The 23,042-nt window shown below is 43.2% G+C and overlaps 1 protein-coding gene and 1 long non-coding RNA gene across 4 annotated transcripts in view; one reads left to right on the forward strand and one right to left on the reverse strand.

The window, feature by feature from the left end:
* Positions 1–23,042, reverse strand: part of SHLD1 (shieldin complex subunit 1) — an 81,984-nt gene that overhangs the window by 31,186 nt on the left and 27,756 nt on the right. The gene's annotated exons all lie outside the window — the stretch shown is intronic.
* Positions 6,359–21,436, forward strand: LOC118011262. The gene is made up of 5 exons (XR_004679438.1): positions 6,359–6,463; positions 7,175–7,321; positions 19,469–19,578; positions 20,119–20,210; positions 21,239–21,436. It is a non-coding gene; the product is annotated as an uncharacterized LOC118011262 (long non-coding RNA).

The following is a 23,042-nucleotide window of genomic DNA, read 5'->3' on the forward strand; positions in this document are numbered from 1 at the left end:
GCCTCTGATGACTGTGAAGATCAAGATACAGGCCACAGGAATGGACCCCCAATTTTAGGTTTGAAAAATGCCGTCTGAACATTAGGGTTTGGAAAAGACAATCTAAATTTTAGGATCTTCAAATAAAATTGGAAGGACGCAAGCTTCAGTCCACATTGCAGAGAACTGGGGAGTTCATCAGAAAATTGCTCCTGGATACTGGACACATTTCCCCCTTAAACATGCAACCTTCGTGACACCGAATGAACCAGGTGTACCACCATCTTCGGCACAAGTTGTAAAGCAAAATATCTGTGTGTTCTGCTTGGTGAACAAATGGATACTTGCAGATCTTTCATGTGATAGGATTCAAGCTGTTTATAAAAAACAAAACCAAAAAAATGATATAGAAAATTGCCTTCCTAGACAGAAATATAGAATAACAACGTTTGGGCGCCTGGGTGGCTCAGATGGTTGGGCATCTGCCTTAGGCTCAGGTCGTGGTCCCTGCTCAGCGGGCAGTCTGCTTCTCCCTCTGCCTCTGCCTCTCTTCTCTGTCTCTCATGAATAAATAAATAAAATCTTTAAAAAAAAAGAATGGCAACGTTTATGGACATCACAAAGAATCCAATTCTTTACATGAAAAACAAAAAGCAAGCTTCATCTTCTAAAGTCAAGATTGGGAAACCTGTTGCTGAGAGCACCTCTTCTGGTCTCTTCCTCGGGGATCCGACTATACAGAGCACAGCCCTGCTCCTGTGGGCGGGGCTATGCTGTTCAGAGCCACCGGGAGCTCTTTTTTTTTTTTATTATTATTAAAGATTTTACTTATTTGACAGAGAGCACAAGCAGGGCGAGCAGCAGAGACAGGGAGAAGCAGGCTCCCTGCTCCATCCCTGGACCCTGGGATCATGACCTGAGCCGAAGGCAGATGCTTAACCAACTGAGCCACCCAGGCGCCCCCGCCTGTGGTTCTTAAAATTCTTCAGTTAAGGTTCACAGGGAGGAGATGGTCCATTCACATCCCGCTCCATTCTATGCAAGGAGTCACTCCGAAATAGTTCTCATTTTCCCCTTCACCTTGCTCTACCTGTCCCCCCCCAATCTGATTTCCCCTTCTCTTGAGCACACAGCTAGGCTGCATTTGCCAGCCTCCTTAGCTGTCAAGTGTGGCCCAGGACTAATCCAGAAGCCCAGTGCCGGACTGTATGTGGGGCAGGGGTGGTGGGGGTGAGTGGAGGGGTGGGTGGGAGGAGAGGCACAGGCCTGGCTGGGGTGGGTTGGAGAAAATGAGAAGGGAAGAATGGAGAGAGTGAGTAGAGACAAATTAGACATGTCTTTCACAGCCCTTTGCTGTAAAAAGGAACAGAAACGTGGGGCAGGAGCCGAAGAGCAATATGGGGTCAAGGGAGGACTTCTTTTTTTTTAAGATGAGGGATATTACAGCCTGTTTTAGGTGGCTAAGATAAGCCAGTCGAGAGGGTAAAATCAATATGCAGGGAAGAGGAGGTAAGTGGAAGTATGAGGCATGTGACCGTGACCCGGAGAGGAGGTGGGACAGCCTACCTTAGGAGGGACCGGCTTTAAATAGGAGCAGAGATAACATACCCACTCTAACAGATGGGGGCCTCTGGGGACAGGGGCAGGCAGCCCGCAGTGACAAAGTTCTTTTTCTGTTGTTTGAATTTCCCAGTAAAATAAGAAGCAAAAGCAAGATTTGGGGCTCAGAGGGTGATCCTTAGAAGAGGTAGTAGAAACAACCTGGTTTCCTCTAGACCCCAGCAACAAGCAGCCTCAAGCTGGACCATTGGGGTGCCAAAGCTCACTGGGCAGCCCAGCTGCCAACCCAAGGACTGCTGAGCCACCTCTTTTTCTTCCCTTCTCCCTTTCTCTCTCTCTTTTTTCCAAAATTATTTATTTACATATTGTCACTGCAGGGTGATGTTCATGTTGTGAGCTGCGACTTAGTTGCAGCAAAACAAAATAATGTGTAACATTAAATTAATGTTGTTGATTTATTAGTTTTGTTCTTTACTGTCTTGGCTCTTTAGCTGTGTAAGAACCCTGAGCCTGAGGCATTTTTTGACCTTAAGCCTTCTCACCACATGTGCACACACACAGTTAATTATGCAACGTGATGGATGTTAATTATTTTGATCTTGGTAATTATTTCACCATATATAATCAAATCACGTTGTACACTTTAAAGACATACAATTTTATTTGTCAATTATTCTTCAACAAAGCTGTAAAAAAAAAAAAAAAAAAAAACCAGGCCCATTTCTAAGGAGAGAAAACAGTTGGGAAACGCAGGCTTAGCAGCCAGGAGGGTCAAATGTAGGCAAATCTCTCAGGAATCAAGACCAGGCAGAAAAAACCCACCAATCTTTTAACAACACTTAAAAAACTAAAAATCCTTGATCCATTCACTCTCAGTTTTCCTAGTAAACTCTTCCCACTCCATGAGAAAAATACTAATGCCCCAATAGGAAATACAGGCTGAGGACATTTACAAAGAATTGATAGGTAAAGAAATGTGAATGGCTAATAATATGAAAACATTGCATTCACCCACAGAGGCAGAAAATAGAATGGTGGTTGCCGGGGACGGGGCAAGGGGAGTGGGGAGTGAGTGTCTGATGGGTACAGAGTTTCAGTTTGGGAAGATAAAAAAGTTCTGGGGGCGCCTGGGTTGGCTCTGAGTCAGGCTCCCAGCTCAGCGGAGAGACTGCTCTCCCTCTCTCTGCTGCTCCCCCTGCTTGTGCTCTCTTGCTTTCTCTCTCTGTCAAATAAATAAGTAAAAACTTTAAAACAAACAAAAAACCATTTGAGCCAGGTGCCCCTCAATACACATCCTAAACATGCATCTTCTCAGAGTTGCCAGTTCCAGTGTGCGTGAAGCAGGGCCCAACACAAAACACGTGGGACAGTTATGTTCATAGTGGCATTATCTGTAAGAGTAAAAATATTAGTGATGGTCAGCAAAACACGGTTAATAAATTATGGCATGGCTGTATAATGGAATGTTTTTCAGCCATTAAAAATGATATTTTGGGGGCACCTGCGTGGCTCAGTGAGTTAAGTGTACAATTCTTGATCTCAGCTCAGGTCTTGATCTCAGGGTCATGAGTTCAAGCCCTGTGTTGGGCTTCATGCCTACTTAAAAATATATATATTTATTTATTTTATTTATTTTATTTTATTTTATTTTATTTATTTTATTTTATTATGTTACGTTAATCACCATACATTACATCATTAGTTTTAAAAAAGATATTTTTGAATTTAAATGCTATTTTTAAAAGGCTCACAGTATAATGTTTACAGAAAATTGAGACAGTTGGCAAAAATGGAATTGGGTCTGTAGCTTAGATAATAGTTCTGTATATTCTGTATAGTTCATTTTCCCAATTTTCATAATTGCACTGTACTTATATAAGAAAGCAACCCTGTTTTTTAGGAAATACACACTGCACTAAAGTATTTATGGGTAATAGAGCATCATGTCTATACTTACTCTCAAATGATTAAGAGAAAATAATAATATACAGAGAATGATGAAGCAAATGTGGCAAAATGTTTACAATGGGAGAATCTGGATAGAGGGTATAATTCTTTTTTTTTTTAAAGATTTTATTTATTTATTTGACAGAGAGAGAGAGACAGAGAGAAAGGGAACACAAGCAGGGGGAGTGGGAGAGGGAGAAGCAGGCTTCCTGCCGAGCAGGGAGCCTGATGTGGGGCTCGATCCCAGGACCCTGGGATCATGACCTGAGCTGAAGGCAGACGCTTAACAACTGAGCCACCCAGGCGCCCCCAGAGGGTATAATTCTTTAGAAAAGCAAATAACCCAATAAAAAAAAGGTCCAACGATACGGACAGGCCATTTACAGGAGAATAAATAAAGATGTCTAATAAAATTCTACAGGATGATGCTCAACCTTATTAATAAGCAAGTGAAATGCAAATGAGTTATTTTTTACCTGTGTTGGCCAGGATGGGGGGCACTTTTGGCACAGCCTTTTGAAATGTTATCAGTAGTCATCTAACAAATTTGGAGATGTGCATGCCCTTTGATGCAGTTAATTCCGCTTCTAGGGCGCTATTCTACAGAGGGGAAAAAGGTGCATGCACAATTATACAGAGAGTGTGATCCTTCTTTGGTTAACAATAAAAAGCTACAAGTAAATCACAAAAATGGGAACAATGATTAATGATTACCTCCTGGTTTTAAAAAGGAGACTGTGTTCTCAGCGCTGCTTCTTAAAAATATATGAAATAGTCCACAACTGCCAAACGATGGAAAGAGCCCAGATGTCCATCAACGGATGAATGGATAAAGAAGATGTGGTGTGTGTGTGTATATATATACACACACAACTGAATATTACGCAGCCATCAAAAAATGAAATCTTGCCATTTGCAGCGACGTGGATGGAACCAGAGGGTATTATGCTAAGCGAAGTAAGTCATTCAGAAAAAGACAATTATCATATGACCTCACTGATATGTGGAATTTAAGAAACATAGAGGCAGAGATCATAGAAGCAGAGAGGGAAAAAGGAAACAAGACCAGAGAGGGAGATAAACCATAAGAGACTCTTAATCTCAGGAAACAAACTGAGGGTTGCTGGAGGGGAGGGGAGTGAGGGGATGGGGTAACTGGGTGATGGACATTGGGGAGGGCATGTGATGTAATGAGCACTGGGTATCATATAAGACTGATGAATCACAGACCTGTACTTCTGAAACCAATAATACATTATGTGTTAATTAACTGAATTTAAATTTAAAAAATTATATCAAAAATATCTGAAATATTAAAATAGGTAGGAAACATACAAAAGCGACTATAGCAAACCTCCATATACCCGCCAACCAGAGTTAACAAATGTGAAGTTATAAGACAATAAGTCATTAGATATATTTGAGCACCATCCCAACTTTTTTCCACCCTTCTTCTTCCAGAGGTTCTTCTTCCTAAGCTTTCTTCTTTAAGCTTTTCTATACTTACAATGAAAACCTACTATCCTCATAATAACCATAAGCCTTTGGAAAAAGCAGCATGGATGCAAAACAAGCAAATCACTTGCACGCTGCTCAGTATGTCTGGGAGACTCTGGTAATTCCGTCTGACTACCTGTTACTGGAGAAACTGCTATTGTCAGGTACCTTCACTTGCGTGCCACAGGACTGGCTCATTGGAGGGTTGAAATAAAATGCCATTTGGGAACCAGTAGCTTTCACGTTTTAATGCGCAGGTAATTCTCCAGTGGAACAATAGCTGGAACAATACCAGTTGCAGCACGACTTAGCCAGGAGGTGCTGTACCCATTACCTTTCCTTCTAGTCCAACTGCTCTGTTACTGTTAAGGAATCTACCATCCAGAGCAAGCATGTGACTTGCTCGAGACCAGACCCCAGGTCTGCTATGGGGGAGAATAAGGGAGGGCCTCCACGAGCAAGATGGCACTGGATCCCTTTGCGTCCCTTTTTGGAAAATAAGAACTAGAAGGGTTCCCAGAATGTTCCACTGAAAAAAGGTTCCCTCTTCAGATTTCCCACAACTTAAGCCTGGTCAGTGCCCCCTTCGGTGAACAAAACAGATGGGGCTTTTCCTTTGTACTGGATCACTGGTCTTATTCGGGTTGAGATTTATTCAGCCACACTCAAAAGTCTTGGCAAGCAAACCCTGCCTCTCAGGTGTTTAAAAAAAAAAAAAGAAAGTCTGTGACCAACATTTTTTAACCTCTAAAATATAGTTTAGTAAAACTAGAGTTATTGTTATAACAGACTGGATATTGAGGGAGAGGGAGTTATTTATTGGGAGTAATAAATTACCCCAAAACTCAGCTCTCTGGCCCTATGATATGACAAGGAATTACACAATTGGCCTCATTGCTGAGACTTAAGGACACACATACACACACACACACGCACAGCCCCACAGCTCTGGGTTTTCACTTTTACATCTCAAGAAGATAAACAATGGAAGCAGTAAATATCAATGCCCCTGAGCCAACATCATAGACTTTTAAAGGAAATTTTGCATGGCCAATAGCCCATGTGGTAGCCAGCCTCCATGATGGCCCCCAGAGATCCCCCTCTCCTGATGTTCACACTCCTGTGTAGTCTCCTTCCGGGCTGTAGCACGGTTGGTCTGTGTGACCCAGAGAACAGGCAGAAGTGATGTCTGTCACTTCTAAGATCAGGTTATGAAAGGCACTGTGGCTTCTGTTTTGAACCCCCTCGCCCTCCAACTCTGTCTCCTCACTCGGGCAGAAGTCAACCGCCCTGTCTTGAGGACACTCAGCAGCCCTGTGGAGAGGCCCATGTGGAGAATTAAACGAGTCACATGAGTGAATCTTCTGGGAAGCAGATTCTCTGGCTCCAGTCGAGGCTGTAGCTTGATTGCAACCTCGTGAGAGACCGTGAACCAGAACCCTCCAGCTGAGCCACCCCCAGACTTCTGTCTCCAGAAACTGTGAGATAATTAATGTTTGTTGTTTTAAGCCACTGAGTTTTGGGGTAATTTATTACTCCCAATAAATAACTCCCTCTCCCTCAATATCCAGTCTGTTCTAACAATAACTCTAGTTTTACTAAACTATATTTTAGAGGTTAAAAAATGTTGGTCACAGACTTTCTTTCTTTTTTTTTTTTTTAAAGATTTTATTTATTTATTTGTCAGAGAGCTAGAGCACAAGCAGGAGGAGTGGCAGGCAGAGGGAGAAGCAGGCTTCCCACTGAGCAAGGTGCCCGATGCGGGACTCAATCCTAGCATCCTGGGACCATGACCTGAGCCGAAGGCAGACACTTAACTGACTGAGCACCCAGGCATCCTGGTCACAGACTTTCACATAATTTTTAAAGCCCTTTATTTAATACATATAATTGATGGATCCAAATTTTTAAAAAATTTTCTCAGTTGACTGAACTCAAATAGTAAAAGATTCTTCAAAGGACTACAGATTGCTGTCATAACATCCAATATCCAAGCAAATTGTATATTTCAGAGAAGGACTGGAAAGTTCTTTATTTCACGAGGCTTTAGGGGAGCTGCCTTCCCAGCAGGCTCTCTCTGAGCACCTGCTGAAATCCTCCATGTGGCTCTCAGCCCGCTCCGGATCTAGGACAACACAAGGGCTTTTAGGTACGCCTGGCTGGCTTTGTCATCCCCGGTCTCTTTCTCTAGAACACTGTAAATCAAAGGCCCCAGCTAACGCTTATACATCAAACCTGGAGAAGAAAAGAAGATGAGACCAAAAGAGACATAAATAAAACCCTTCCCCTGTGAGATAGTACGGCAGCTGGCTAAGCGATCACTGAATGCCAGCCTCAGGTAACATTTTCCCTTCTTGATTTTATGAACTTAGCCTGATCTTTCACAGCTCTTCTTTTTTAAGCCTACCCATGACAAACAATTCCAAGCTTGCCTAGTAAAAATACCACTGAGGGAGAATGTCTTCTAATCTGAACATTTCAGACGCTGATTTCTTGGATTCTCTATCGCTAGAGGTAAGTACGTATCCAGCTCACACTTTATTCCCAGGAACAAACGCAGTGCCTGGCACACAGTAGGTGCTCACTCAATATCTGAATTTACTTTCCATCTCTGAGGGCCTATCAATCAATCGATCAATCAGTCAAAGGGTATCTGTTGAGGGGCTATGGGTATAGCACAGAGCCAAGAGCTGTGAGGACCACGAAACTTAACACAGCAGATACATACCTGAAGCACTTAAAAAAAGATTATCAAGCCCTCCTGGTGAATCCACTGGAATCCAGTGTTCTTTATATAGAAACACAAAGTTGTGACTTTCTTAGCAAGTTACGTGATGTTTTAAATATTCTACGTAGTTCCTGTGGTACCTGAAAGCGACAAGCATTCACTGGGTACTTTATCTGCTGAGGGCCAAGCAGTTACACAGGTGAGCATTACAGTTCATAAGCAAAGTCTGGGATTGGAAATAATGTATAAGGGTAAGAGTAGAGATGATTTTGTTTCCTTCTAATATTCTGTATGTTCAACATCTCCTCCAATTAGCATGTATTAGTTTAAATAAAGTCAGAGGAAATAAATGTACTCTTAAAGGAGTGGAATGAGATGGAAGGGGGAAAAAGATCAGGCAAGTCAACAACGAGTCAGGGAAAGGCGGCCTCTGAGGAAGAGCATTAGCTTTGGAGTCTTCGGATCTGGGTTCAGATCTCAGCATTGCTACAGTATCAGCTGTCTCCGGGCAGATAAGTTTGCCTTTCTGAGCCCCCACTTCCTAGTCTGTAAAATAGGGATAATAGTGTCTTCTTTAGGTAGAAAATGAAGATTAAATGAGACAGTATACTTGAAAGCTCTCGGCACAATGGTCAGGGTGGAGTCATGGCGGGTATTATCTCTACATTATCATGGGTGACAGGGAGTGATATCTGATGCAATTCTTGGGGTCTCTGTGTCTCTCCTGATACACAGCTGAAGAGCTTTCCCCTCCCCCCATTCTTCTACACCGTCCTGTTTTACCCCTTCTTCTCTTCTTTTTTCTACTGCTTTTGTCTCTGCCAGTTACGTAAACCCGCCGGCGTGCTTGGGTCTGCCGGTGGGATCTAGTTTCGTGAGGCAGGGTCAGGTCACGTGATCCAGGATCGTGCCATCCTACCATCTCAGTATGTGATTGCAAGCCTCTTAACTCACTCTTGGCAACTCTGTGTCATCTAACCTATAAAATGGTGACAGGACCCCTCCCTTTACTTACAACAGGAAAATATTCGAAGAAAAAAAGATCTAAGTAAATAGCCTCCAGCAAGGACAGAGTAGCTGGCGCCAGACCTGCCCTTCTGCTGTGAACAGCTAGAAAGCTGGACAAAACCACTGCTTCCAGATACTGAACACAGGACGTTTAGGAGAGAGAGGGGAAACAAGTAAGATGTGCCTACGACTGCCCCCGCTTTCTGCCTGGAGGCAGCTTCTGGCCCACAGTGCCAGGAGGGAGAATCCAAGCAGGGCACAGAGACTGGAATTTGAGGTACCTGAAATTTAGGAAGCCAAGTCCTGCAGAGGAGGGAGTTGCATAGAGAGAAAACTCCAGAAATCAGCATAGAGTTTATTCTTTAGAGTTTCACTGAATACTAACCTGTGCATATTTAAGACAGAAGTCCATAAAGCCAGGCAAAGCCAGGGGAGCTGGGAGCTGGATACCTCTCAGAAGCCCCACAGGGCTGGGAGGCACACATGTTCTGACGGTCGAAGTGGAGCGCCCTTGTTGAACAGCTGGGGTATTCAGGACAGACCCAGAAAGGTCACACCTTGGTAGGAACCTAAACTAGCTATAGAGTAAAGGCTGCCCTAAAATCTCCCCAACAAGCTTAGAAACAAGCCTTGAAAGGATCAAGTCCACTAGCAAGTAATCTACCAGTTATACCATTACTGTTACATAAAAGCAAATTCCGTACAGGAAGAAAAGCAGCCCATGGGTCCCATAAAGTGGGATAATACTAAGAAGGATTTTCAGTGGTTACAGGGGGCTTTATAAAGAGTCCTTCTAGGGCGCCTGGGTGGCTCAGTTGGTTAAGCGACTGCCTTCGGCTCAGGTCATGATCCTGGAGTCCCTGGATCGAGTCCCACATCAGGGTCCCTGCTCAGCGGAGAGTCTGCTTCTCCCTCTGACCCTCCCCCATCTCATGTGCTTGCTCTCTCTCATTCTCTCTCTCTCAAATAAATAAATAATATCTTAAAAAAAAAAAAAAAGAGTCCTTCTAGAGCAGGCGTTGGCAAACTTTTCCTGTAAAGGGCCAGAAAGCTGTACAAAATCAGGCCTTGGGTCAGATTTGGTCCACAGGCCTTAGTCTGCCAACCTCTGCCAACCTCCGTCTTACTGAGCTATCACTGGTCTTTCCACGGCATACTCTACGGAGTTAGAATCTGCACTTTCACCAGCTCCCTCCCGGACTGATACACACATTTCCTCTTGAAAAGCACTGCCCTAAGGCAGCGGGTTTTTTTTTTTTTTAAAGATTTTATTTATTTGAGAGAGAGAGAATGAGAGATAGCATGAGAGGGAAGAGGGTCAGAGGGAGAAGCAGGCTCCCTGCCGAGCCGGGAGCCCGATGCGGGGCTTGATCCCGGGACCCTGGAATCATGACCTGAGCCGAAGGCAGATACTTAACGACTGAGCCACCCAGGCACCCCCTAAGGCAGCGGTTTTTAAGCTTGGCTGCATATTAGAACCACCTAAGGAGCTTTTAAAAAATTCTGATCCCCAGGCTGCCCTCCTTACCCATTAAATCAGAGCTTCTAGAGGTAGATCCCAGGTATCAGTATCATTAAAGCCCCCTCCAGGTGATACCAATGTGCAGCTAAGGCTGAGAACCAAGGCTGAAGAGGCTCATTTAGAACAGTCACAACACAGAGAAAGCAGCCCGATGCCCCACCAGGCCCACTCGCTCTCAGAGACAAATGGATTCCAGAATCACAGAAAACCCCAAGGAGTGTGAGTGGTAAAAAAGAATGTTGGAGCTAATTCTTTTTTTTTTTTTTTTTTGAAGTATAGTTGACACACAATGTTACATGAGTTTCAGGTGTACAACATAATGATTCCAGAACTCTCTACCTTATGCTATGCTCACCACAAATGTAGCTCCTATCTGTCACCATACAACTCATTAGAGCTAGTTCTTTTTTTTTTTTAAAGATTTTATTTATTTATTTGTCAAAGAGAGAGGGAGAGGCAGATGGAGAAGCAGGCTCCCCACTGAGCAGAGAGCCTGATGCAGGACCCGATCCCAGGACCCTGAGATCATGACCTGAACAGATGGCAGATGCTTAAGTGATAAGCCACCCAGGCATCCCTAGAGCTAGTTCTTGATGTCTGTTTCCGGGACCCTGGTGGTGTGTGCCATTAAAAAAAGTAATCTTGGAAATGTAGACTCTATTTAAAAAGATGTTATCGATTTCAGACTCAAAAGTTAAACATTTAGCTAAAAGTAGACAAACTCATTAATCTTTTTTTGACTTTGGAATTACGTTAAAGACTTCATTCCATAGGGCTGAGCTCAGAAGCATTTTAAATTCAGGAACATTTAACACAAAAAATACAGCTATTCCTAAATAAACCACCACTGAGTGCTCAGTACTTTTCTTCAAGATTCTTGGGTCCCATACAATTTCACAGATGAGATTTCCTTTTTCCAGTGTTTATAAATATTTAACACCTTTACAGATGCTTTCTGGATCAATACTCAGGATGCCATGGAAGAGAGGCAGTAATAGGTGTTTTGAGAAAAGCTGGCTCATTTCTTGATATACAAAACAACCACTTAACTCAGTTCTTTTTGTTTGTTTCTCTTTGCCTTTATCATTTGAGGAAATAGTGCTGTAAATACATGATTCTTCTTCCTGCTGCTCTTTTTTTTTTTTTTAAAGATTTTATTTATTTATTTGAGAGAGAGAATGAGAGAGACAGAGAGCACATGAGAGGGGGGAGGGTCAGAGGGAGAAGCAGGCTCCCTGCCGAGCAGGAAGCCCGATGCGGGACTCGATCCTGGGACTCCAGGATCATGACCTGAGCCGAAGGCAGTCGCTTAACCAACTGAGCCACCCAGGCGCCCTTCCTGCTGCTCTTTTATAATATTTGCATTTTCTCCCGTCCATAGAAAAGTACAGAAGCTCTTTATCACATGATTAAGTTTACAAGCAAAATAAAAATCTATTAATTTACTCCATTAATACTAAAATTCTTCTAGACTCTATTCACATGTCACTTCTCAGAGAGGCCTTTCCTGGCCATGGTGTTTAACACCATCTCTTATATTGCATTCCCTTCTTCCATAGCACCAGCTGATATATTATTTAATTTTTTGTTTTGTTGTCTCTGTACCCCTTCTGTACCCCCTCTAGCCATGACCGCAGTAACCAGAATTAAAGCTCCTTGAAGGCAAGGTCTTCACCTATTTCGTTCACCATGTCTCCCCAGTGTCAAGCACATTATCATGCTCATTAATCATTTCTTGAATGGAAGAACAAACAACATCCACTACATTTTAAAGAATCCAGTCATCAGGAGTTCAGGCAAACAACCCAATACAGTAAGGAGAAAACCAAAAAGAACTCAGTGTGATGCATATGGCAACCTTGCCTCTCATCAGTGTAACCATTTACCCTGAAAGGCAGAGAGACAGACAACGTCACTGAGCTTGAAGCTTATAATCTACTAAAAATATCATCCACAAACTTCACGAAAATCTCTCCACCAAAGGAAATGTAATCCACAGAAAAGAATAGCCTTGCTGTCTTATAAGAGGCCACCCATTCACTTGTTCAAAGATACCAGAATTTTTAGAAATGGAAGAAAGGGCTCTTAAATTTCAGGCAGCATCATCTCTAAGCAGTAGGTTATTAATCATCCTACTACCATTTTCCAGTTGCCCCTTAAGCACCAGGGCAGCGGAAGGAGTGCTTTATGCACTATGTCCATCAAAGTGTCCCAGGTACTGGCCTCTAGACTCATGGTAGGCCATGATGAAATTCTCACCAGTCCATGGCCAACCGAGAAAACTAGCAACCACAGAAGGCTGATCTTTATTTGGGGATTAGGTCCTCTTTCTATTTTACATATTAAAATAGGCTTTCTTTTACGAAATGAAGAGTAGATTTGTGGAGTCAGTGGTATAAGCTGTTTTTAAGGTCTTTCCTTGACAAAACAGAAAGTGGGCCCATCTATGTTGGTCCCCAAGAAAGAAGAAGGAGAGGAGGGAGAAGGCGGGAGAGGAGGGAGAAGGCGGGAGAGGAGGAGAGGGAGAAGGAAGAAGAGAAAGGGAACCAAAAATGTATCCAAACTTTGACAAATGTCCCTAGGGTGAGGAGGGCAAAATTGCCCCTGGTTGAGAAACACTGGTTGAGTTATCTACACAAACGAGGGAGGATGGATGCAGTTATCATGAGATAGTGGTAGTTAGAAGAAAACCTGTCCGGGGCTGTAGCTAGATGCCGAGGGCCAACTGCACTGAGTCATTCTTGGTGGTAGAATGGCACTCCACCCAGGAGCAAGCTGAGGTGGGGAACTGGAGACCCACCTCATGCAAGACCATGGACACTGCTAATCAGACACCTGACTGCATGGATGTGCCTATAAAGGGAAAGAGGGATTTAACTGCTAATTCAGAGCGGATCAATCTAAATCTAAGGATCTACTTGAGAGCCATATCTGTTCATGCCATTTAGATGAACTCTAAACAGTTAGCATTCATTAAATTGGGTTAGTATTCATTAAATTCATTGAAATGGGTTGTCTATTCTTGTGCAAACATGAACATTCAGATCCCTTCTATTAGGCATGCATCTGGTTCTATAATGACTTTTTAAAAGCTGTCATTGTAATCACTTATGAACACAGTTTTAGAAAGAAAAATCCACCCCCAACATTTCTCACCTCCTCGTATGAGAAATTATTCTGTTTTAGCTCCACCTCTGGAAGTACGTTCTCATGATATATGTACCACAGCTCTTTATCGGCCGCTATGGCAACTCGTTAAAAAGTGCCACCCCCTTAATTCCTGTGGTGTATTAATTTGGTGTTCCAAAACAAATATTTTACCATGAAATAATTCCTAGCAAATAATAAGATTAACCTCACTAAACTGGCTTTTATAACACTTCCACTATCTGTAAATATGTTTTTTGTACGTTTTTAAGGAGATCTTCTGTGACTATTGAAGGCTTCATTTTAAATATTCTCTGCTAGGGGCACCTGGGTGGCTCAGCCAGTTAAAATATTAAAATAGCATCCGCTAGGGCGCCTGGGTGGCTCAGATGGTTAAGCATCTGCCTTCGGCTCAGGTCATGATCTCAGGGTCCTGGGATCGAGTCCCGCATCGGGCTCCCTGCTCCTTGGGAGCCTGCTTCTCCCTCTGCCTTTCTCTCTCGCTCTGTCTCTCATGAATTAAAAAAAAAAAAAAAAAAAAAAAATAGCATCCGCTGGTCGTTATGCAGCAAACCCTTAGAGAGGCAGCTCGTACCTGAGAAGTGAGAGCAGCCCTGCCAAGCTCCTTCCTGGGACCTACACTCAGCATCTCTGCATCAAGCCACCATAACTTTGAACTGTGTCTGTGGGCCTCTGTGTTTTACCTCAATTTATTCCATGCATCTGTTAGCAAGGTGTGTCCTAAGGTGTCAGGAAAGCTTAAAAGAGGTTATTTTTGGAATCTGGGAATGTTCAAAAATTTTTCCATATAAATTAATGGTAACTGCTTCTTCATTTTATTGCATTTTACGAAAGCTTTCATAGGAACACTCTACTTATGGATAGCACAGGAAACCTGTATCTAAAATGCAGCAATATAGTTCTTAAGGTATGATACGACTAATGAGAACAGGCATTTACCAAATGCACTGGGTAAGACAGATATGAGGAAGTCCACTACAAGATTATTTGTGAGAGGAAAATAGTGTGAACAACCTCAGCATCCATCAACAGACATCACGTTAAATAAATTATGGTCAAACCACACAACGGAATAGTACGTAGCCACTAAAAATATGAGATCTGCATGTACTAACATGGCAAGATGCCCTGATACAGCATTAAGTGAAAAAAGTAAGATAGAAAATGGTATGTCCAATAGAATCCCATTGGTATTTCTAAAGAAGAGATATGCACACTGTGTGTACAACATACGTGTATATGTATGTATGTATATGTATAGCTATACAGATATTTATGCTCAGAAATGTTGCATGGGAAATATCTGGAAAGATACACAAAAGGTATTTACAATTACCTCTAGGAAGAACTGAGGAGACACCAGACTTGTATGTTTCATTTTGTGCCTTCTGTACCACTTATTTTCCCAGCTTTTTCTTTTAAAAGGATGACTATTGCCTTCCTCACAAGTATCATAACTATCATACGTATATCAAAGTGGAGGCCTCCCCACAAAGACAAGAAGAAAGATATGGTTTGGATTTATTCTCTTCATTCCCTAATGGCCTCTAGGGAGCATGAGTCCTGAAGCCTGACAAAGAAAGGCTACATCCTCAAAAGGGAAGTCTAAGGGGTGCCTCTTTTCCAGCAATGTTAAAATAATTCTAGGGCATTTGACTTGCCAAATTGGGAACATTCCACAGAAATAGGACTCTAACTTATGAAATGGCTTTGAATAATGCAGTGTTTTATAGAGAGAGAGAGAGAGAGAGAGAAATGGATATTATTTTCAGAAATATTTTCGGAAGTTAGGAGTTTCTATTATATTTGTGGATTTTAATCTTTTTTTTAAAAACCAATGATATCACTGTGCCAGTTTTGAGTCACAATTCAAGCACAATCAAATGTGGCCAAGAGCTGCCCTCGGCCCCGCACAGGAGAGGGACTTGAGACAAGGCTGGCTGAGGACTGGCACGGCGCTGTGGGGCTCTAGCTGAAAGCAGGGGGCGATGTCGTGACACACAGCTGCGAGCCCATTGGTTCCTAAGCCAGTGTGTCCATGAGCAAATACGAGAACTCAAGGCAGAAGATTACAGGTAATGGTTACAAGACCACTTACTCTCAGACACCAAAAGCAAGTCTTGCAACAGAAAGAAACAATGTGTGGCAACCATCACAATCACCACTCTGCACCTTCCCCCACCGCAGGTCCCTCAGTTCAAACCCCCTGGGCGCACCAAATCACAAACACGGAATGTAATAAGGAATGCTGGGACCTTGTCTGAGCAGCAGATCATGGGCAGGCCAGGTGGCTAGGAAAACCAACTCTCCCATCATTCTGCAGTGACATGGAGATGCTGAATCTCCCTGTCCATGGTCAGAAGCAGATGCCAGGAACCTCAGCAGTCCCTGGGACAACACCATGGGCCTCTGTGCCCTTTCTGTTGAGATTACTATTTGGTTTCTTTTCGGCCTAAACCTAATTCCTTCAGCACCTGGGAAGCTGCTTATCAAAACTGCATGCCCGACTGGTAGGAGTGGAAATGGGCCCCAGCATCTATTGCAGAGAATCTGCTTCCTCACACTAATACAGGAAATGGTCAGTGCTCCTTAACCATCATAAGGGATGGGACATATGAATGGCAGAAAAAGAGACAGGCAAATGTTCTCATGTTCAGCGGGGAGGAAGAAGATACAATCCATAAGTGTATTCATTACGGACCATTGAGCCTGATGCCTGAAGAGTTTAAACTGTGGGGTGGGACTGTCATCTGTGACACCTTTGTGTGCCCAACTCCATTGGGGAAGTATTATTATCCCCATAAAACAGATGAAAAAACTGAGGCTCGGGGAGGTTCTTTAACACACTTAAGGACACCAAGTAAAATGTATTAAAGCCCTTCAAACCCCAAAGGCTGTACTTTCTCCAAATTCATCAGAGAAACTGAGGTCACCAGGCCCAGCCATCAGTCCTACCACGCTAGGTCCACCTGTGTCTGATCACAAATTTAGCAGAGTTCAAGCACTTACATTCCTGTTTTGTTGTCTGTCCCACATAATCTACCTTTTCCTCTTTTTTAAGGAACTGAATGGCTGTTAACTAGACTTCTTGTGGTGATCATTTTGTAATATATACATATACTGATTATGTTGTACATCTGAAACTAATAGAATGCTATATGTTAATCATATCTCAGTTTCTAAAGAGACATTAGGGGCACCTGAGTGGCTCAGTTGGTTAAACATCTGCCTTTGGCTCAGGTCATGATCCCGGGGTCCTGGGATCAAGCCCCACATTGGGCTTCCCGCTCAGCAGGGAGCCTGCTTCTCCCTCTCCTTCTGCCCCTCCCCCAGCTTGTGCTCTCTCTCTCTCTCTCTCTCTCTATTTCTCTGTGTCAAGTAAATAAATAAAATCTTAAAAAAAATAAAAAGACATTACATAAAAAAGAAAGTGATACAATGTATTACTATAGAAAAGCCTAATTTCTTAAAGAATCCAAAAGGGGGTTTGGGACACTGATCGATAAAGAAGAGTAAGAAGGGGAAACAGCATCCTATCCCTGCAGCTTCATGACCCGTAGACCAAAAGTCAGGCATTAAGGTGCAGCTTGCCTATGTTGGGACAATACTGTCTCCTTAGAGGGAAAAAGGGCATTCGGGGTTCGTGCTGTAAGATGTTGCTTTTCTCTCAGCTAATAACTGGAGCCTTGCCTGGGTTCCTGCCACCTGGACTCCACCCAGATACCCTGCGCGGGGCCTGGGCTTTATTCCAGCACCAGCGCATAGTCTTCTTTCCTGCAAACCAACTGCCAAGGAGTCTTTGAATATGTACAATCTCTTGGGTTGTTTGTTGTTCTCCTGCCTTTGAACACCTTGTTTTCCAAAAGTCAACAGGGAAACATCTTGTGCAAAACTGAATAAAATCCTGCTTCTTGGGCGCCTGGGTGGCTCAGTTGGTTAAGTGACTGCCTTCGGCTCAGGGCATGATCCTGGAGTCCTGGGATCAAGTCCAGCATTGGACTCCCCACTCGGCGGGGAGTCTGCTTCTCCCTCTGACCCTCCCCCCTCTCATGCTCTCTCTGTCTTATTCTTTCTCTCTCAAATAAATAAAATCTTAAAAAAAAAAAAAATCCTGCTTCTTCACGCAAATTCCCGCTAGGAGCACCAGCATGTGTCCCTGTGCCAGGCACAGAGTGTCAAGTGCACTGGGACATATGACTGGGTGACAGGGATGGCGGACGGACGGACACCTGCACCACAATAACTTCTGCCATGAAATTCTTGGGGTACACCTTGTGTGAGGCCATGATTGACATGTTCTTTCTTAAAAAATATTTTATTTCTTTATTTTAGAAAGAGAGCATGGCAGGGAGGGGCAGAGGGAGAAGAGAATCTTATGCAGGCTCCACGCTGAGCACAGAGCCCAAGGCTCGATCCCACGACCCTGAGATCATTATCTGAGCAGAACCCAAGAGTCGGGCGCCCAACCGACTGAGCCACCCAGGTGCCCCAGGCTGTGCTTGACATGTTCTTGTGCAGCCACAGATCAGCTCTAAGATAAAGAAAGATTACAGACCCTGAGCAAACAAAACTAGCCTGCAGGAACAGTTACATAAAAAACACTAAAGGAGACAGTATAAACTAGTTATTTTTTTCTTGCTCTATGCTAATGTTTCACATTAATTTTATTTTTTAAATTTATTTTTTTAAAGATTCTTTTATGTATTTGAGAGGTGGGGGGCAAAGGGAGACAAGAGAGAATCTCAAGCAGACTTCCCGTTGAGTGCAGAGCCCGATGCAGGGCTCAATCCCAGGACCCTGAGATCATAACCTGAGCCGAAATCAAGAGTGAGACACTTAACTGACTGAGCCACCCAGGCATCCCTCTCGTTAATTTTATTAATCCAGCATAGGATCTTTCAACTGAGGCAGGAGACAGGCTCCCAACACCCCAATAGCAAGCCCACCATCACCTACTCTTATTATCCTTGTTTTATTCCTTTACATGTTAAATCCAAGGCCGAGGTTTCTAGGGGTTCCCCTGAAACCACATGCCACACTTGAAGCCCATTCTCCCCTCCCCTGGGGAAAGCTTCTTACTCTATCAGATTCTCAAAGGGATCTGAAATCAAACCACGGTAAAGCACAAATGTCTTCAAGCCTTCAAGACTTGACTTGGTATGACTGAGTATGGGCAGAGGGCAGGAATAAGCCCGGGACAGTGAGAAGGAACAGCCAGCGCTGGTCATCAGGCCAGATGGGAGCCAGAGCAAAATGTCACCCATTTCACTTTGTCTTGGCACTGGCCCTGGCCTGTAGCAGGCATGACAGGGAATTTGATTGTGTAACCATTAGAAGTAACCTCCAGAAGCCCTGTTGCGTTACAAGGCCGTGGCTTGAAGGAAGCACCTGGTTAGCTGGGGAGCAATGTGGCATGTGGTGATCGCTGACTAAGCTCTGGAGATCAGCTGCTTAGTTCCACCACGGCCTCGGGGAAATAACCTAGCCACGCATCAGTTTTCTCAACTGTCAACGCGGATAAAAATAGTCTCTCTCCCCTTGCTTACTGGGATAAGCCCAAGTAAACACTCGATAAATGTCAGGGATCATGATTACTATTTAGAGAAGACATTTCACTCCTTTTGTAGTCATTTTCTTGTGCGACCTTTGCAGTGAACACTTCCTGACGATGCAAGATTTATTGTCATCTCTATGTTAATTTTTCCCTTTAAGAACTTGCGGCCACATGTTTTAAAAAGCATATTCTTAGCTCTCCTGCCTATTTCAGAACTTCGATCTTCAAAGGACCGAAGCAAATGTATCTCCTCCACATTTTTCTTATATTTTATTTTCTGTAAATATCACATGAAGTCAAGTTGACAATGATTTGAACGTTTCTAAGTTTGACCGACAAAACGACAAAGTGGATTTTTCCAATCTCCGCCACAGATAATGCTTTCCGGCTAAAAATGCCTTGTGTGTGTTTGATGCTTTGACCTTCTTCCAGCGCTTTCATAACTACTCCTTATTTTATTTATGTGCTTCTTTATTTATTTATACCTGTACCTTTTCCCATCAAGGACTGAAGGTGGCTTTAAGGATACACAAAAGTTGACAGGTTGGCATGAAATAAAGGCAGAGCCAAAGAAGAAAAACAAGGAAGAAAGCAAATCGAAACCCCTGGGAAAAGGTAAGAAAAAGGCATTATTTCTACTTCACAGAGAAGGAAACCAGGACACAAAGCCACGTAATGCTTTTTGAAGCAATGTGGGTTAAAAGCTAGAAATAAGCTGACACTGAGCCAGCCCTACAAATACCCTGCGGCTCTGGGGTATTGGGAAATTGACTCAAAACAAAACACACCAATCCAAAAAAAGACCACCGTCCAGCTCAGCAAAAGTGGGACAGAGAGATGGGGACTCCTCCTGGGAGAAGTCCTGGGAGCTGATGGGACGGAGCTTGGAGGAAAGTGGCGTTGACAGCAACGAGGATGATCCATACCACGGATCAGGTATTAGAAAGGGCCAGGCACCATTCAAGAGCTGTTCCTCATTCATCTCCTCATTCACTACTCACTACAGTGCCTTATGACATACCACTAGTATTCAAATTTCGCAAAGGAGGCCCAGAATATTTAAGTAACTTGCTCAAAGTCATAGAGTGAGTGGGTGGCAGATTCGGACCCAGGCGATCTGACTCCAGAACACACTCCCAACCTCTGTTTCTCCAGAGACCCAGTGCAGACAGAGCCCATCGATGGGAAAGCTGGATGACCAGGGCCAGCCTCTCACAAAGCTGAGAGGGTGAGGAAAGCATGCCATGGTAGGTGGGTCTAGGAAGTTGCAAGGGAAAATGAGGACACAGACACAGTTTTTTCTTGTAATTTCTTGAAGTTTGAGATGAAAGAAAGAAGGTGGGATGTATGGATTACCAGCCACCTTGATCCAGTCTCTGTATATAAATTATTTAAATACAAAAGTCAACGGAAGTTGTAGTGGAGCACCTGGCTGGCTCAGTTGAAGAAGCATGCAACTCTTGATCTTGGCATTATGAGTTCAAGCCCCACGTTGGGTGTAGAGATTACTAAAAAAATAAATAAATAAACTAAGAAAAAAAAAGTTGCAGACTTTGAGAACCCTTAGAGAATCTCACAATTTGAATCTGGAAATATATAGATAAAAAATTTCTTTGTAAGATGAAAGGCACAAATGATGTCTTAGGGTATAAAAAGCAATGCATTCTATATGAACGAACAAGGCAATCTAGGAAGCCTCTGCTCCAATTCAGGGTTTCTCAGCCTCAGGACTACTGACATTTGGGGCCAGAAAATTCTTTGTTGTGAGAGATGGCTGTCCTATGTAGGATGCCTACTATCATCTGGCTTCTATTCACCAGATACCAGTAGCACTGGCCTGCACCCCAGATGTGATGACCAAAAACGCCACTAGACATTGCCAAACACCCCCTGGAGAACAAATCATCTTCAGCTGAGAATCACTGCACTAGCTATCATCACACGCAGACCTAAACCTTCTCCCACAGAACTGGATGTCAATTTTCTTTCATAAAAGATTAGTTAGTGTCATGTTTATATACCAACACAAGTGTTGTCCTAGTGCCACCCAACTGGATCCAAGACAAATCAGTCTGAGTTCCAATGGTTAGGTGAATGATAGCTCACCACCTTTTCCTGTATTACTTCCAGGGCATGAACCTCGAGCCTGTGAGTGTCCTTTTAAAAGACTTAGACTCAGTTAAGACAAATTTAAAGGAAGGTAGTATTTACCCTATAGTAAGATGGTCACTCATTAACTTCTCTCCCTGTATGCATATGCCATTCCTGCATCAAGAGTGGAGTCAATTCCTTCATCCCCTTGAATCTGAGCCGGTCTGTGACTGCTTTGACCTACAGAATACAACATAAGTGAGGCAAGCCTTTAAGAAGACTAACAGTTTCTGGGCGCCTGGGTGGCTCAGTTGGTTAAGCGACTGCTTTCGTCTCAGGTCACGATCCTGGAGTCCCTGGATCGAGTCCCGCATCAGGCTCCCTGCTCGGCAGGGAGCCTGCTTCTCCCTCTGACCCTCCCCCCTCTAATGTGCTCTCTCTCTCTCATTCTCTCTGTCTCAAATAAATAAATGAAATCTTAAAAAAAAAAAAAAAAGACTAACAGTTTCTGCTTCTCTTCTCTTGAAAGGCTCACTCTTGGGATTCTCCCTCTAGGAACTCTCCCTTTAGAACTCAGCCGCCATGCTGTTAGAAGCCCGAGTCATGTGGGCACAAAGAGGTCCCACGTAGGTGTTCCAGTGGACAGCCCCGCTGAACTTCTGGCTGATGGCTAGCATCAACTGTCAGCAATGTGAATAAGATCTTGAACTTCATTTCAGACAATTCAAGCTCCTAGGGGACTGCAGCTCCAGCCAACATCCCACGGAGCATAAGCACCACCCAGCTGAATCAAGTCAACCCAAAAAACTGTGAGAGAAAATAAAATGATTGTTGTTTCAAATCACTATGTTTTGGAGGAGTTAGGCTGCAAAAGATAACCCAAACACAACCTCAGGTCCAAATGTACATATGTGACATGCATGGAGTCCAAGCAATAGGACAGGAGATAGTGAGCAGAGAGGTCTATAACAATGGCAGAGTCTAGGATTACATGGCCAGGAGGGTGTAATTCCAGAGAGGTCAGTGAAATCAAGTCATTGTATGTTCATGAGTAGCAAAGTCATTATAATGTGACTTCTTAAATAAGTGCCTTCAGTCAAATACTATTCCTGGAACATACAATTTTACATGATCATCATCATGGAGGATCCTATTACTAGTGCACCTAGTGTGTGTGAACACAGTGCTGGGTACTTTACACACATTGTCCTTAGTCCTCGAAAGGGCCTTGAAAAATAAGCATACTTACCTTTCCCTCTTTCCTTTATACTCTCTCCTTCCCTCTCTTCTACTTCCTTCTTTCATGAGAAAAGGTAGTTTAAAATTTTTGTAAATCACATCACACATTGTTCAATGCAAGAAAGCTTCCTCTTATTACTTTAAGCAAAAAACAGAATCCAGAGCTCTGTTTTTTCCTTCCCAGTTCTTTCTTTTTTAAATTCCAGTATAATTAATGTACAATGCTGTATTAGTTTCAGGTGTACAATACAGCGTTCGGCAGTCTATCCATTACTCAGTGCTCATCATGATAACTGTACTCTTAATCCCCCTCACCTGTTTCACCCCTCCCCACTGTCCCTTCCCTTCTGGTAACTCTGTTTGTTCTCTATAATTAAGAATCTGTTTGTTTCCCTCTTTCTTTTCTTTGTTCGTTTGTTTTGTTTCTTAAATTCCACACATGAGCGAAATCATGGGGTATGTGTCTTTCTCGGACTGACTTAGTTTGCTTAGCATAATTCTCCCTAGCTCCATCCATGTCATTGCAAATGGCAGTATTTCATTCTTTTTTATGTTTCTTAATATGCTGAAAGACATTCAATATCCTTCTTAGTTTCCTGGCTAGTTATGAACAACTTCAACTTCCCATGCCTGCTGAAGGTTGAGTTACTATTTGGAAAGTGATATGTGGGTTTACAATCTGCTAGTGGCAGAAACCAAGTATCCTTCAGCTCACCTCCCATGCCCTGACACCCTGCACGTGTTTACTG

The sequence above is a fragment of the Mirounga leonina genome, unplaced genomic scaffold, assembly GCF_011800145.1.
Source record: "Mirounga leonina isolate KUSES-001 unplaced genomic scaffold, KU_Mleo_1.0 Mir_150, whole genome shotgun sequence".
NCBI classification, from domain to species: domain Eukaryota; kingdom Metazoa; phylum Chordata; class Mammalia; order Carnivora; family Phocidae; genus Mirounga; species Mirounga leonina.